At 45.9% G+C, this 17,503-nt stretch overlaps 1 protein-coding gene and 1 long non-coding RNA gene across 3 annotated transcripts in view; one reads left to right on the top strand and one right to left on the bottom strand.

Moving 5' to 3' along the window:
* LOC308177135 (uncharacterized protein) overlaps positions 1-17,503 on the bottom strand; it is a 302,639-nt gene that overhangs the window by 41,411 nt on the left and 243,725 nt on the right. For both annotated transcript variants that reach the window (XR_013938914.1, XM_080553912.1), the window contains 2 exons: positions 14,504-17,136; positions 6-118 (listed from right to left, as the gene is read on the bottom strand). The gene's annotated coding sequence lies outside the window, so the exon portion shown is untranslated. The remainder of the gene's footprint in view (positions 1-5; positions 119-14,503; positions 17,137-17,503) is intronic.
* On the top strand, positions 208-3,541 carry LOC308177140. The gene is made up of 3 exons (XR_013938917.1): positions 208-548; positions 800-1,486; positions 1,576-3,541. It is a non-coding gene; the product is annotated as an uncharacterized lncRNA (long non-coding RNA).

Consider the following 17,503-nt stretch of genomic DNA (forward strand, 5'->3'; position numbering starts at 1 on the left):
GTGACCTGATGTCAGCTCCCAGCCCACGCTGCTTGAGGCTTCGCTGCCTTGCGCTCCTTCTCTTAGGCAATCCCGAGGCGATTTGGGGTTGGTCAGCCACCCAGAAAGGGCACTTTCCCTAAAAAGCAAAAAAATGAGTGTAAGACACAAGACTAACAAAGCAAAACCATGTACATGGGGGCAGCATCACACCCTTGCCTAGTGACATTCTCCAGCAGCGAACAAACAGCGAATTTGGTTGGGAAAAAAACCACAGATGAGCCTCGTCTGAGATTTCCCTCATCTGAGCTGACCCTCCGCACAGGTTCAGGTCCCTTCTCCTGACGCTGCCATTTATTACCATCTCCGATGGCAGCTGCTTCCCCAGCTGTGAAACGAAATCCACAGCCCATAAGCATGCAGCTCCCTCGGACAAGGCTGTCCCTGAATGTGTCTGCTCTTTAGGGGACAGGAATGCACTAGTTAATGGTAGCACCGTGATGGAAATCACCCAGCAAATTGGAACAGTTCTCATCACTTTAATAACCTAGCGCTTACCAGCAGCACAGGTATGGATATATTTTTAAAGTACAGTTTTATCATGATGGCACCGGTATCACAGATTGTGTTTTTCCTGAGGCTAGAAAGTACAGAAAGGAAGATATTGGCTTTCCTTGACTAGCTCTCATCTGCCAGAGAAATTATGATTTTCCTTTATTAGCTGGCTTTATCAGTTACTGCAAGTAACATAACACATCCTTGGCCCTACTAATAACTTGGATGTTGGCTGTGTCCCCACCTTCCTCTCCTCTCTCCACAGATGAGAAGAATATTTCTTGCTCGCTGAGCTCCTCGACTCCTCCTCCTGCTTGTGCTCCTCTCCCTGGACCTCCCTCCACAGTGCCCCATTTTTGAGCCAGAAAGCATTTCTTACTTGCTTTAAAAAGGAGGGAAGAAGCATTTAAAAACCAAACAAAGAAAATACAACCCAATCAGACGGGTCTTTTGTCAGAACAGACGGCTGCCGCGGTGCCAGCTGCATCCTGCTTTGCTCTGCGCATTGCTGTGCATGGTGCCCGAGCGTTGCAGGTTGCTCGGCTGTATTACTTGCCATCATTTTGAAAGCTTTCCAGACAATTTTGTGTGATTTTGACATTTCAGGGCTTCTTTAGACGCATGTGTCAAGAGGGAAATGCAACATTTTGGGCTCTGTCTTATCCCCCAGGACTTCCACCTCCCCTGAAGCAATGACTGTTTTGCATTCAGTCCCTCAATACCTGGGACCCTAAACCATCTGACAAGCCCTGCTTGACTCCTGAAATCTGCTTGCTTTTGACATGAAAATCACCAACAGTTTAAAAGCAATGCTGTTCCTCAAGAAGGAAAGGCAAAGTGTCCTCTGTCACCGCCGGTGTGACTGGTAACGGGAAAAGAAATGCAATGAGCCAGTTCCCTGCCACATATTGAGCTAATTCAACAGTATCATTGTCCATATTGGAATGTAAAGGTACAACCTCTTTTTGATGCTGGTGTAGGTGCAATAGTTCTTAATAAACATCATTACTGCGCTCGAATAATTGCTATCTCCCTTTTTAGGTCTGGCACAAAATAAAGCTACAGAACAGTGGAGGGGGAACTGAGGCCGAGCTCAGAGAGAAATGCTTCCATGGATAGCTGCTGCCCGGCTGTGCTCGTGGGCCACGGTGGCAGGCACACTGCAGAAACCTGTCACACTCGAAGAAGTACCTGTCTTCGTCCTTCAACCTGCCAGCAGAGAATTTGCAGGTCAACCATGGGTTATTTCTCAGACAGTCGAAGCCGTTGCCACCCAGATTCTTGATGTTTTGTCCATTGGAGGGGTGGAAGCCAACACTGGATTTTGCATCTGCTCTGCTAATGGCCAGGCAGTGTTTGTTGTTGTTGTTGTTTTGTTTTGTTTTTTTCTACTGGCAATCTTGTGAAAATCAATTTCTGTCTAAAAAGATCATTCCTGCAGTTGCTATCAGCTCCTGCCATATTTCAGGAGAATGAGACAGCGTTCACCTCGCTGGAGGTGACGTTGCTTTCTGCTGGTCATGCCAGCACTTCTGGCCCCTGCACACCTCAAGGTCCCTGTTCAAGTACGAATGTTCCCATCTGTTTCTGTAAATAACTCCTTGGTCCCTCATCAGTTAGGCTCCAGGGACTCCCACACCCCCCTGGTTGCTGCAGCCAACTAAGAAATGTCTGCAGACACAGTTGCCAGATTGTCCAGGATCGCTGCAATGGTTCCCAGCAAAACCCTAATTTTTATATGGCATTTAAAAATACAATTATTTATAAACAACACACAAATGTAGCCATTTAAAAAAAAAATGTTCCACAATAGTTGTTGATGAATCAACATTTCCCATCCTTCCCCTTCCAGTAAGTGTCTTATCTAAGAACATGCTGCCCTTCCTGCTGGAAATCCTGCTGTGTCTTTGGAGACCTTGTCTTCTCCCTTCCTCTCCAAGGAACCACCAAGAAGGGAAGAGAAACTAGAATGATTTCGCAAGCTCTAGTGCTTCCTATGATGTGTTCCCCAAATTCAGCCTGGGTGGAGAATGGATTGAGAGCAGCCCTGTTGAGACACCCTGAGGGTTTTGGTGGGTGAGAAGCTCGACACGAGACGTCAATGTGTGCTTGCAGCCCAGAAAGCCAGTGTATGCTGGGCTGGACCAAAAGCAGCGTGGCCAGGAGGGCAAGGAGGGGACTGTCCCCCTCTGCTCTGCCCTTGTGAGACCCCACCTGGAGCCTGTGTTCAGCTCTGGGGCCCCAGCACCAGAAGGACATGGAAGTATTAGAATGAGTCCAGAGGAGGGCCACAGAGATGATCAAGGGGCTGGAGCACCTCTGTTATGGGAACAGGTTGAGGGAGTTGGGGTCGTTGAGCCTGGAGAAGAGAAGGCTCCAGGGAGACCTTTTAACAACCTTCTAATACCTAAAGGGGGCTACAGGACAGCTGGGGATGGGCACTTTGTCAGGGGGTGCAGTGATAGGACAAGGGGGAATGGCTTAAAACTAAAAGAGGATAGGGTTAGATGAGATATAAGGAAGAAATTCTTTACTCTGAGGGCAGGGAGGCACAGGCTGCCCAGAGCAGCTGTGGTAGCCCCATCCCTGGCAGTGCCCAAGGCCAGGCTGGATGGGGCTGTGGGCAGCCTGGGCTGCTGGGAGGGGTCCCTGGACAGGGGGCTGGGATTAGATGGGCTTTAAGGTCCCTTCCAATCCAGAACGATCTATGTGGTACTATGGAGTAGATATTTTTTTTCCTTCTTCAACAGTTGTTAGGGTAATTAAATCAGGCTTTTGCTCATGCAGTGGTTACCAAAATGGCTCCTGCTTTTGTATCCCTCACTTAACACAACTTGCTTGATGAGATCACGCCATCACGCTAGTTACTTTGGAAGTGGTTACTCATATATGTGAGGAAGAAAATGGCAGAAACAGAATCAGTCCATTTTGGGGGTGGTTCTGCTCATCTTCAGACTGAGAGTGCTTTAGCTGTCAGAGGACCCTCCTCGAAGGCCTGCATGGCACACTACATACCTCAGTCAAAAAACACTTCATGCTGATTGCAGTAGCACTGAGACGGTCCCACAGGAATCACCAAATTGAGAAACTTTCCTTCACAAGTTAAAATCTGCTTATTAAATGTGATACAGGCACAACTGGAAGTAAATACAGGCAGATTTCAAGCTGAAGGTGAAGGTCTTTGGAGGAACAGTTGTGGAGCTGTTTTTAGAAAGCAACTTTTCCACTCAGGAAGCCCTCAGGTACTCGGTGCAACTGAAAACAGGGAGCTGCAAAGAGCAACAGCATTACCATTTGCATGGGGCTGCATCACCTTTGGATAGGAGACAGGCATAAATACACATTATTCTTTTAGTAATTCCGTGGTGGTGTTGCACAATTATGCCTTTGGTTTTCTCTTTTTAAGCTCCATGAGACACTTTGTTGAGACTTCATTGAAATTCTATTCAGTTTCATTTGACCTACTGTCACTGCACTGTCACATAAATTGGGAAGAAATCCGTCATACTTAAAATGCTTCAGAACAGCTTCTCCTTTCTAAGCCTGCAACTCCTCTGCAAGGTGATAAAACAACACATTTGAGATGAAATCCATGATAATTTTCTTTCAGGGTGATTTGATGTAGATGGTCTGGCATGCAACATTTCAAGCTTGTATATTCTTTGAGCTGTCACCTAGGCTTTTTTCTACAACTCTGATGGCTGGAAACTTCATTTTACTGTTAAATGAAACCTGAGACTCTCACGGAACCTCATCTTCGCAGAAACAGTACCAGAAAAACACAAATTATCACAAGGATCGACAATGTAGATGAGATGAGAGCAATGTACATCCCCGTGAATTTCACATCCAGGGTTTCATTAGCAATGAAAGCAAATAGAAATGGAGAGAAGAAATCTTTACTACACGCGTTGGCTAGCCAGGCCTATTCGGTGGTGCTCTGCAGTTTCCCAGAACTATGTGATTGTCAAATACCTTGCAGTTTGGCTTCTTGCTCCAGCTCTGCCCAACAGACACATGGTGTGGGGTGTATCAGCAGCAGGTGCAGGGATGGTCTTGAAGGCCCTGACACCTTGTACGTTTGCTTCACCCATCAGCTGAACGCACATGAGATAGTCCTGATCTCTCCTACGAGCTCCATCTAAGTCAACCTCCCAGTTTGTTGTAGAGACAGAGCACTTGGATTTGGGCTGCTGATCTTCTTGGGCTCTCTTTAATTATCGCTTTCTGGCTGGCAGCCTCACTGTCAATGATCACAGAGGAAGTCATTTTCACTGGAAGAGGAAATCCATTCTGTGGTAACAGAGCCAAAAGTTTTAGGTACTCTTCCAAATTGCATTATACAGACATTTCTTTTTTGCAGGGCAATTCATTTAACCTCTCTACCTGTTTGCCCTCATCTCTAAAACGAGGAAGGCAGAACTGACCCAGTTCTTATTTCAAATGTCAAACGGTTTCAAAGCATTTTGAAGTCATTAAATAAAAGGCATTGCAAAGGGACAATGCGATGTTCCTGCCACACTATGTAACACATAACAAGAGGTAAAATACGAAATCAAGGGAAAGCTCAAATCCCTCCTGAAGCTTACAAAGGTGAGCGCTCTGCCTTCAGGTTCAGACACAAGAACTGTCTTGAACACACTACATGGATTTAGGATAAAGAAACAATTGAGCTGACAAAAAAGCAGTTGCCTGTTTCTTTGCTTGAAGAAGTTTTAGCAGTCTGATCAAAAGCTTTTGCCTTAGTGATAAACACGTACATGTACACTGGGACACACATAGCTTTGGTTCTCTTTATGAAGAATATGTTGAGTGAAGATCTGACTTGGGTCCTTCCACTTTTTCTTTTTCCTTCTCCTGTTACAACTGAAACTATTTCATCATAAAGCCTTTAATACTTTGGGAGGGAAGGGTGGTGATGAAACAGCAGTCTCGAGGAGCAGAGGATGTAATTCAGCTTTTGGACATCAGAGCAGAGCTTACTTGCATTTCCTTCACATGGCAGCTCCAGCATGCAGAACCACTGCTGTGCTGGGAAAAGGGGCACCGTCTGCCTCCGGTTATCTTAGACTGAGGCATTACTGTTGCTGATAGAAAATAATTTACGAATGTGTGAGTGCTGCTAGGGTCAGGGTGTGGGTGCGATTCCAGATCACTGCCTTGTGTGCATGACACACTCTCAGCTGAGCTGGTAGGGATTTGTAACTGGAGGAAGCTGAGAGAAGCAATCCCAAAAGCCAGATTTTAACCTGAGAATGAAATGAAACCTTGTGTATTCAAATGAAGACCTTAAAATTAAGGATCAGAGGCCAAACACGCATTTACTGTCAGGCCCTGGAAAGAAATGTGATGTGCAGAGACTTGCTGAAGCTGCTCTGGAAGCATTTCACAGGGGAAAAAAGCCAGTCCTACAATACGGAGTTTGTTACTGTAGACCCCAGTGGGGATTTTGCTGTCATTGCACAGTAGAACTACAATTCTGGCCCCTCAGAGCCCAACACTCCAAGCATGGTAAGGAATCAGGGTGGAGAGGAATGCCAACCAGAGGAAAGTTTGCAGATTTTTTTTTTGTTGTTGACTCTTTAAATACACCTAATATACAAACTGGCCAGCCCCAGTACCACACCTAGCACCCGGCACCAACCTGCTTGGCAAACTGGGCAACTGATGGCTGGTTCAGTTCCTGACACAGCACCACGGGCTGGGGCGGCTCCCAAGGAGGCTCTCCCACTTCCCCTCGCCCATCCTCATCTACCAGACAATGTCCTGGGCAATAAAACTTGTTTCATTCCCTTTTTTCTTTAGGGGAAAGGAAGACAAGACAATAACGTCTGTCTATCCAAGATCAAAAGCTTTTCCTGTGTATCCCTGCATTTATTTAGCTCACAGGAGGCGGTTCTGATCGAGGTTTGTTTTCCTCCAGGATGTTCTGTCTGCCACCATGGACTCCTGCCGGCTGTAGATCACGCAGTGTGGGTGCTCTTGAAGCTGAGCTGCAGTCACTTGGCTCAAGCCAGGGGAGTTGCTTTATCCTCTGCTGAAAGGATGTGGCATGTATTTGTAACAGCTCGGTGCAACAGTCATCCCCACCCTGTTCCCATCAGTAAACATGGAAAACAGGCCAGTTTACCAAACAGGGCCTGCCAAAAACTAACCACACAGATAAATATCCTTAAAATATTTGTTTCATGGGAATTTTACCACCGAGGGTGATTTCATCTTACATCTCTGTTACCAGTCCTCGCTCGCCTCCCTGGGACAGGACAGGGCTGTGTTGGAGAACAGCTAGGGGTGAGGGTACTTGCAAGTAAGAGACCCCACGTCAGGCTGCAGCCAATTTGGGGAGTTCCCTGGAACAATTTTAACTTATGTTCAAGATCATTTTGATGGACAATGCTGTGGGGCTTTTCCAGCCCAAATGATTATTAAATTGTTGAAACAAAGTGAGCCAAGAATCTCAGATTACATTCCTGGGAGCTGGGCATCCTTTCGGCAGCTGGAAATCTGGCTTCTTCCAGTTGGTGTCAAAGCCCAATATTTATTTAAAGCTAGGCTTTATAGTGCTCTTTACTGTGTTTACAATATTTTCTTTCGATCTCAGGGATGCTGCCAACTCATCTTAGCCAAACATGGCTCCTGAAATCTAAAATTATTCCCTCGTCACACTCAGCCCATTTCTGGGGGACTGAATAAGGAACATATCAACTGATTTATACATCTCAGAGCTGGCCAGCTATCAGGCAAGGTTGATTGGCTGCTCCATCCCACGAACACTAAGAATCATCTATGCCGAAGCCAAAATTAGGACAGAGCCCTACCCAGGAAACAGAAATAGCTTCATTACCCCAAGGGGAGCTGAAGCCTGAGGCTGGCTGAGACACACAGGACGCCCACCCATGGCTGGGAACCAGAGCCTGTCTTGTTAACCTCACCCCATGGGGGAACGGAAGGAGGCTCAGTGAGAGGCACACGTCCTGCGGTCCTGCCAAGGAGCGGGGTTATTCCTGCTCTGCCCGCGCTGCCTGAGCAGCCTTCGAACAGCCCGGTACATCTGACTCACCAGTAACTCCAGGAGCAGACCAACTGGTCAGTAAGAAATGGCCAAGGAAGTGGATGGCCATCAGGTTTTTTGCTGGCTACTGGGGAAAAGAGCAGAAGACATTTGCTGAGAGAAGAAGGTGGATGGACAACAGAAAACAGACCCTAATGTGTGGCAGAAGAGCAGCGGGTTGGTGGGCAAGATGTGCCGGATCTTTAAGAACAGGTTGGTCCTGACAGCTGTCAAACCACAGACCCTAGAAGCAGCAGCGAGCTTGATGTTTACTCGGATAACTGCTTGATCACCAACACTGATCTGATCAATGTGTAACGTCATGAAAAAAAATAAGTGACAGGAAGAGAAGGACGGAACAAACAACTGGAAGTGAATCCTGACTTTTTTTGTGCTCAGTACGAGCCTTGGCAGTGATATGCGCAGAGAGTCATCATTAGAGAGATGTTTCATGTCAGCACACAAACAGAAGAAAGAATACTCTACAAACTATAGAAATATAATACAGAAATAGATAGAAATGCTAAATAGATACAACACTGGTGTACAGTCTCAAGAGATGTGCCATAGTTTTGCAGGACCAATGCAGGTAGAGCAGTAAAGGTCTTTCTGTCCACCGATAGTAACAGACCCTGCACAGGGCATACTTTGAGGCACTCTTGCATCCAGGAGACAGAGTGCCATGTGCAGCAGACAGACCAAAATGTCATTGTAAGGAAGACCAGGAGGTCTGTGGCTGCTATGACAGCCTGAAGAATTAAGTGTTTACTCCTTCTTCTTTCATATCAGTGATAAAGTCCTAGTTATGTTTGCAAAGGAAAAAGAATCGCATTCCCCACATCTCCTCACTTGCCTTCTGGCTTTGTACTCTGAAGCCCTCACACACACACATGCACACAAAAACTAGAATTTACCTTAAAAAAACAAACAAACTAAAAACTCCCATCTGGCACATCCACTGAAGTCCAAGAGCTTGGACTTTAAGGGAAATGCAGCAGTTGAGAGTCACTAACCCTGAGCTGCAGCTCTCGCGCTTGTAATACAAATGCTTCCAACCCTGTCCTTGCCCTCACGCTGCTGTGCAGACACACCCCTGCTTCTGTCACTCAATGCATTTTTGTCCAGCTCCTGCTAAAGCTGCAGGTAGCCAGGGCAAAGTGAGAAGTTCGAGTTGCAACCACCTGCCATCACAGCGCCAAGGAAAGAAACACCTTTATGCACTGCTCATCTGCAGAGCTCATTACCACAAAATGTCATCAAAGTCAAGAGCTGCGCAGCGCGGTATGCACAAGGGGAGGACCCACAGTTGCACAGAACTATGTAAAATCGTGTAGTGATAAGGAAACGTGCTGTAAGGTGTCCACAATTAGCATTTGGCTCAGGAAGAAAATTGGCTCAGAGAGCAGAGCCCATTAGGGGCAGATGGCTCCACCATTTTTACTTAATGGAGTTGTCCTTTTCCTCCAAGGTACTGCTACGATAGCCGACAGAGACAGGATACTCAATTCCATACTGATCTCAGCCGTTACAGAAATTCCTTTGTTTCTGTGTCTCAACAAGAATGGCTGTGTGTGTCGTTTGAAGAATATTTATTTTATTTATTTCCCATCTCTTCCTCCCTGTTCTCCATTTTATGGATCTATTGGCGCAAGAGTTGGATGCTTCAGCAAATGAGGTTAACCTCTGGCCATAAATTACTGCTCCCTCAGGAAGAACTGGTAATAAAAAAAGGAAACTGCCACAACTACTGGGGAGAACAGCAAAGGCCGACAGACCAAGGGCTGCGCAAATTACAAAACCACCAGCCACTGAAACCCACACCAGAACTACCTGTGTAAATAATAAAGCATGACATAAACACACACAGAACTGCAATCAGTTTGGCCAGAACAATCACGCACATGCCAAGAAAAAGGAGCAATTTTCCCACTTTCCCTGGAGTTTGCCAGAGAATGGGTCTCAGGGCCTCCGTCACATCAGAGAGAACATGTGGCAATCAACCACTGGCAGCTTTTGCCTGAAAAGAGAAAAGATCAAATCACCTGTAGGATTGCTTTTAACTACCATGTCATGCTAGAATACCGAGAGAGCCCTTGGGAACAGTGGTCTGCCCAGGATAAATCGGAGTGAATGCACGGTGCATTGAGAGATGCCCAACGAGATTTCCATACCAAGATTGTGGGCTCAACCCACTCCATGGCTGGGACTTACCTGGGTGAGTTTACAAGCCCATCTTGTGACTGTTTAAAGGCATGAGGAAGAGAGAAACAACTAATTTATGATTAATTCCCCTGAGGCATCTCACATTGACCTTCTGAGCATGGAGGGACCAAAAACTGAGTGCCATACGGAAGAAAGTTACACGGGTCAGCTTTAAGAAGGGAAAGGAAAGAGAATTAAATTTTGCAGGACTATGGCTAAGGGAGATGCGGTTTCTGAATGAGGTTTTCATGGTCTTCATGTGGGGTTGCATGTGCAGGTGGCTTCTTACACCATCATGGTGAGAACCCAGAATGAAGCATGAGTGTGGGTGAAAACAAAACCTGAACTAAGCATGGAAATAAACAGACTCAGACACTTGGGAAATTTGTCTCAGAAAGACTTCCTACATCTCCCAAGTAAGATAGCTTTCTGCTTTGCATCTCTTCTTTTTGGGCAGATGGAAAACTCTCCTGGAATATCTTATGGGTTTATGGGAGCCAAACCCATCCCCATCTCAACAGCTCACATTTCTACAGAACTGGCCTGTTCCATCACTCCCCAGAGCTTTTTGCTCTGTAGGTGCAGAGGAAGTTATTGCTTCTTTTTTTTTTTTAGCGTCAGTTTAGAGACTGACCTCAGCTGGAAAAGGTTAAAAAACCAAGTGACATGGAACAGGTTCAATGCTAGGACTGGTTAAGCAAACTGGAACTTTCCAGCCTGAAAAATGGGCAACTAAAGGAGGGAATAATGTAGGTCTATAAAAACACCAGGTGACACAAGGAGGGTGAAGAAGCACCAGGAATGGAACTGCAAAACTTGGGGAGCGGTAAATGAAACTACCAGGTGGCATGCTGGAAAGAAACCAAAGGAGATGTTACTGCATGCAACTTGCAGACAGGCTGTAGAAAACTTTCCTGTGGATCTTAAAAGCATACAGGCCCTCAAGAGGAGGTTGGTTAAGGTCATAGAAGAGAAAGCCACCAAGAGTTATTAAGCAAAAAGACACCACCTCTCACTCAGCATGTGCCCAGACAGCTGGAGGCTGGGAAACTAATCCTGGAAAGGACTATTTCCTTGCTGCCTTCTTAAATGCCTCCAATTTTAGTCACTGTGAAAGACAGGCTGATGGAGTAGATGAATCTTTGATAGGATGGACTATGGCTGCTCTTACATTCTTAAATGCTTTTGTGCTAGATGGGGAACGTTGCAGGAAGCTGCTGCTCCCTCACCTCTTCCTTTGCTGTTCCTAACTGTCTTATTTTTTATGAGCATCCTTTAGATACACGCTGCCCCACTGCAAGCATCTGCAGGCAAGCATCCCATGGGTTGTAAGCCTGCCTCTCTTCCCCTTCCTGTGCAAAAGCAGAAGGAATTTTGGAGGCCAAAGAGAAGCTTTGCTGCCTTTCTGCTCAGAACTGCATAGGCTTTGGTGTGCTATGGTGTGCGGACTGGCTGCTGAAGGTAGACAGGGAGCTGGCTGCTGCCATGCTTGTTGGCTCTCCTCCTGATTTCCAGCTGCTAAATTACATTAAAAGAAGCTAGGACTGTAACTGAATAACATGACTTTTCTGCGTACTGAACTACTGGAGTTGTCAGAAGTATGCATCCCATGGAAAAGAGGAAGCCAAGATATTTATTCTGGGCAATAAAGTGTTCAGTGGATACTCACTATTAAAATTTGATCCATGTTTTTTCTCCTTTTCTAGACCATTTTTCCTATCATTTTTTTTTTTGAGAGGTTGGAGGACTGACATCAACATTGCTAGAAGATTGAAGCAGTAAATAATTCTTTATCGCCATAACATTGCAAACTACTGCGAAATCTCTATTGCTGTCCAGGCCACCACTTGTAATAAGCTACTGCCAAAGAGGATGGCAAAAAACAAGTATTAGCAGCTGACCTTGGAACATTTTGCTTGTCATTCAGGGGCACAGCTTCCTTGACTCAAAGAAGAGGACAAAGAACAGTCATATCATAGAGAATTGAGTTAATATCAGAGCTGTATGAATGTCATGACATTACTTGTCAAAGGGACATCCAAACTTCAGCTTGGGTGTCTGGGGCTAGGAGAAGGGATTTGAGAGATGCTATTACTCACTCATCAAGCTGAACGTAGCATCATTTTGATGTTCATGGGACTAAAAGAAAACCTCTTCCTGAATGATATATGCTTTAACACAGGCTAATAATTTCAGTATACAATTGTTGACTGTGCTCCAACAATCTATGTAGACGACTCATTTGTTATTCAATTATATGGCTTGGAAAGACAGCTGGAGTGTATCAGCATAGCTCCACTGATTCTGCCAATATACACTAACAGAAGACGCAGCTTATATATTTTTAAACAATTTCTGTAAATCAGTGTTAGATTCCTACAGAACCTTGGTGGTTTCCTGCCTATTAAATTTTAACAGAGTGCATAAAATCGTCAGAAAGTACCCTCTGAAACTCTCTGTTACATCTCTGTATCAGCTTCCATCTGCCAGCCTCTGATACCTTTATGCATTTTAATAGTCCCTTACTACTGAAGCAGTCCCACTGGAAGTGATGGGTTTTCTGAGACCACTGCAATGCACCTATAATAGAGTAACAAAAAGCCACTGAAAGAGCATAATGGAGCCAACGTAGCTGGGGAATAGAAAGATGTAATGACTCCTACCCCCACAGGTACACCTGCAGTACAATCACATCTCCTTGAAAAGGAGATATTGCAATTTTCAAGTCCTGCACCTTGCCTCTTTCCGCATGAACTGTCATCACTATTTCATCAGGGGAGGTGGGAGTGACATTATTACCCAAAGAAGTACATCCCCTCCAGTTTGCCCCCGGGTCAGACCTGATACTCCCTGGAGTATCCCTGTTGCAATACATGTCAGACACCGAGCAATGCAATGATGAAAACTACGGAGCACAGAGAGCAGTACACAGCTGGGGACAGCACAGTAGCTGGGCAGGGACGTCGTGCAAAAGCAGTTGATGGAAGGCAAGATGGTATGGCTGAATGGGAGTCAGGAGAGCTGAGGGGAAGACTTGATTATATATGTTGGGGCCATGGGGATCTGGGGGAGAAAAAGGAATTAGAAAGTGTGGTTTTGCCTTTGGCTGATGTGAAAGCAACAGCCAAATCTTTCTAGAGCAGCTTTGCTGCCAGTGCTGGTGTTCATGCTCACTGGCTCCAGAACGCAGCATGTGGCAGGTGGAAATGGGAAGTTTGACTGTGAATCCTGCAGAAAAAAATGAAAGAAGAACTGCTTTCCTTGCTGCTCTGGGATAATGCCGGGAAGGAAGAGGCAACGCCCCTACCAACCCATGGTGCTGGCAGGATACCTCACAGGCTCATTTCCCAAAGCTGCCTCTTCCTTCAAAAGGAGTTGCTGGTTTAATCCTTCTGGGGACTAAAGATGTCACCAGTTAAATCCCAATTCCACCTGTGCAGTGTCAGTTTATGGACTGGGAATAAATCAGTGAAATTTGCTCCTTTAAAAGGCATTTATGATCCCGTAGGAATGTTATATGAGAGCATAACAGCATGGAGTAAGGGTGACACACTGTGTGGACAGAGAGAAGTGCAATTCCTCCCCTCCTTCCCAATTTTTTGAGAGATTTGGTCCTTTTCTTGAAATCTGAGTCTTGACTGAGGCAAGCCCAGAGCAGTCCCAGTGGAGCTTTCTTGTGGTCCCTTCCCAAGAACCAGCCAAAGCCTCCCAGGTGAGCTCCTCCCTGCTGCAGCAGCAGCACCACCCACCTTCACACCAAGTGCTCTCATCTTGGGTTAAGCCAAAAGCAAGGGGCTATAAATCTGAGGACGTCCCTGGACTCTGGAGAAGATGAGGAGTAAGCTTTGTGACCTCCTGTTGCCACAAACCTGTAAGTAACAAGGGACACAGCTTCAGAGCAACTCTGCAGTTAGCTGGAGATGGCAGTTTTTCCAAATGTCAGCATGGGCTCTGCACTGCATGGAGAAATGGAGCAAATCTGGCTCAAGGAGCTTAGACCCAAGAGAATAAAGACTGAGCAGCAGTTTCACGTTTTGGTTGCACTTTTAAAACATTCTGTGAGCTTAACCCTCATCAGAAGAAAGCACTACCTTGCGCACAACTGAAAAGGTTGCTGTGAGCAGAGATCTCAGTCCTAATTGCCAAACACAGCAGCCAAGAGACTAAGACAAGCATTGGTGCAAAGACACAATAAGAGGAAAGAGAAACAGAGATGACGAATGCACAAACCAGTTTTCAGAGCCTGCCCTGCTGATTTTTAAATCTTTCTTTTTCCTATTGAACACCTTTGCCACTCCTACCTTTCAGTGAGTGAAATCCCTGAAGTATTTTTCATTCTTCCCAGTGCCCAGAAGACAAGGAACCTGTATATAAAAGAGCCTTGTGGCATTGGTAGGGATGTTAAGGATTTTATAAAATAACTGATTTTTTCTTTTCTTTAAATGCTAGCAACCAGTCCATGAGAGAACAGGTGTCTGGCCTCTATAAAACATAACAGCATTTTCTTTCAGAGGCGGATGATTTTTGTAAGCATCATCTGCTACTGAGCATTATGCACAGACACAAGCAAAATTCCCCTGCCACAGCATTCATACTTTACTGTAACACAATTTCAACTCTGTGTCCTAGGACCAGTCAGTCTCATCCCTATGCCACGGCATCACAGGAGGCTGTAGTGACAACCTTCTCCCATTTAGCCCCAAAGCACATTTTCACCTTTCCAGCAAATCTCATATCTTCTGCCAGGCAGAGACTGCCTGTCCAGGATAACTACGGTATTCAACAGCCAGTGCCACTGCAGTCTGGAGCACAACTTTCACGAGAACCCTGAGTCTTCAGGATATATGCTTGACCCAGCTTTTCAGATAAGGAGGGGGAGGAAAGAAAGATTAAGTGACTTTTCCAGGAACACACAGGTGGGCTTTGGCAGAGGAGTAGTTTGAATCATGCTGCTGAACCAGAGGCTAATGCCCTGACAACTGGATCATTCCTCCCATCTGATGTCTGACATCCCGCTGAGTTTAACAGACTGCTGATGGAGACACTTGGAGAAGGAAGAGCAGCAAACAGCACGAACATATCTGACTTCGTTTACAGGCAAAATAGCAGAATGCAGTCGCTGAGAATGGCACGGTCTCGCCAGCTTTTTTTTTTTTTTAAAGGAAACAGCATCCAAGAAGTGTGTATTTTATCTCTGAAGCTCGTGGCACAGACTGTGCTGAACCAATGGCCTGAGCACAGCTCCCCGGCTGGGGCAGTGACTCCCAGGAGACAAAGAAGAGCCTGTTGTCTCCAGCTCCGCACAGCCGTGCTGGTCCTGAGCGCTATTCCTGGCCCCGCGCTGACTCACGCGGTGACCTTGCTGAGAAAGGCTCTTACATCCAAGTCTGCCTGCCTGTTAAAGCCATCATGGTCTCCTGAGGTTGCATTCTACTCGAAGTACAGATGATGAACATGAAATATTCCTTCTGCTTTCCTTCAATACCCACCCCTGTGGCAAGTAGGAACTGGGCAGATGGATGAAGCTGTTCCACTGTCTCCCTCTGAGCTCTTCCTGCTCCTCCTTCCTTAATTTTACAATTAGCTGTGCCCACGAGTCCTCTTTTTGCAGTGCCCCAGGGCTGCACCACATCCTTCTGTCATTAGAAGGGCACACAGCAGCCTTGAGGCAGGTGCTTATTTTCTTGAAGTGCTCTCTGTTTATATTCACAGCTGTTGGCTGTCACACTCTGTGCTCTTCAGTGTGGCACCTCGTCCTTTCTGCGTAGTGGTGGCTTTGGCAAGAGGACGCCAAAGCTGCTTGCACACTGGCTGGTTACAGAGAGGCTTTCTGCTGGGGAGCTAGGACAGGTTTGGGTTTTCTGCTTTGAGATTCCAGTCTGGCTGCTGCTGCTGACCTGTGCAAGGACAACACATGACGCTCACATTATTTTATTCCAGACGGGTCACACTTTCTTAAAAAAATGCACCATAAGCAGATTTCCTTTGCCATCTTCCTAATAACACTGTGTTCTGTTAAAGGCAAAAGGATTTTTAGAATCTAGTTTATTTACTGCTAGCTATGTTTCTTCATCTAGGGCCAGAGCCAAAACTCATTAAAGGCAGTGGGAATCTTCCTATTTACTTCTATTCACTTCCATTGGCTTTAGCTCAAGCTTTTATTCAGTGCCTCTCAGCCTGGACAATGAAGATCAGTGATGGCAGTTTCACTATCAGTGTCTTTGTGCTACCATCTCTCATTTCTAAAACCTTCAGCACAATGTCCATTTGTCTTTAGCAACTGCTCCCTTTCAGATTTCAAAAATAAGTAAGCCTATGGAAGAAACATTTCTTTTGGCTCTGCATTGGCTGAGAGCTCATTTGCAGACATTTTAATTTTGGTAGACAGTGTCTCTTTGATTCTCTCCACCATCTCAGTACACCAGCCTGCTATTTTTGCCTCACAGGCTTGGCTGCACTGAGTCATGTGGCTCTGGTTTACTTTGGAGCTAGTGTAACCAGCGATAATCTCAATGCTTGTCCTACGGAGACAAAAAACATTTCTTGTGAAATCTAGCAGGAAGATGGCATCTCGATGAAAGGACTGCTGATCTTTCAGCATATGCAACAGGAAGAAAAAATAGTGTCATGATTAAGTGGCTCTCACATCACTGCAAGCTTATCGTACGCTGTACAGCTGATGGGCAGCAGCGCAGGGCTGTGGAGCTTTTTTGGATGGTCTGTCTGGTGAGTGGGACATCTGGGACAGTCCTGGTCTCTCCCCACTGGCCTTCCAGGTCAGCGCTTAAGGGAACACCTTATGCTGCTCCAGCTGCTGTTCTGTGGTTACTGCAATCACAGACAGGTAGCAAACAGGTGGTGAGAATATCAGCTGGTACAGGCAGATCCAAAACTCTTCGCTGCAGGGAAGGCTGGAGTGGGGTGCAGCATCTGTAATACAGTTACTAAAAATCTTCAGATGAAGCATCAGTAATGCTCAGCGATGAACTGGGGCACAGTGCCCCTCTGGTGCCAAGTTAAAAAGCTCATGGCGCAAGAGCCCAGCCCTGTGTTGTGGGCTGAATTAACCCTAACACTTTCATGATCGATGTGGCTAGTGTCTTGATTAATGCCAGCACTCTGGAATCACTAGTGTTTTTCTGTCTTGACACTGCCAATGCCTACCTGTGCTTTTTCTTCCTCTCAGACTTTTCTCCCTCCACTCCAGTGACTTGAGTCAGACAGTTTTAAGTGGTGAGCATGCTTTGGGGATGTACGCAGGAACTTTACAGGGAACATCTGCAGAATACGACGGACGTGCACCATGTTTATCATTCTCAGCCTTACTGGTAGAAAAATCCTGCTTTATCCTGAAAGAGAGAGAAAGTGTAAGAGGGAATTAGAATCCAAAGAAAAACAAATAAAACAAGCATTCTTGGTCGCTCGCTCTGAGGCCTACAGCTGGATGAAACCCATTTTTCTCACACTTTGAAGTTCACATTCTGGAGAGGGAAAACCTTTCACATGAAATCTGGCCCCTGACTGAGGAAGGTCACTGCAAGGAAAAGATTTGGATCAAAGTACCTCAGAGGGATGGAATATTTTTCTTACCTCAAATGCTGTGTGTGGCTGAAACCTGGCTCATGAATTTCTTCCTCATTAGGTGGGTATCTTTGTCTTTCTGCCACAGACTCTAGCAGAACAAAAGTGACCAAACCCTGCGTCGGTCTCCTGTTG

This window comes from Anser brachyrhynchus (genome assembly GCF_964034855.1).
Source record: "Anser brachyrhynchus genome assembly, chromosome: 13".
NCBI classification, from domain to species: domain Eukaryota; kingdom Metazoa; phylum Chordata; class Aves; order Anseriformes; family Anatidae; genus Anser; species Anser brachyrhynchus.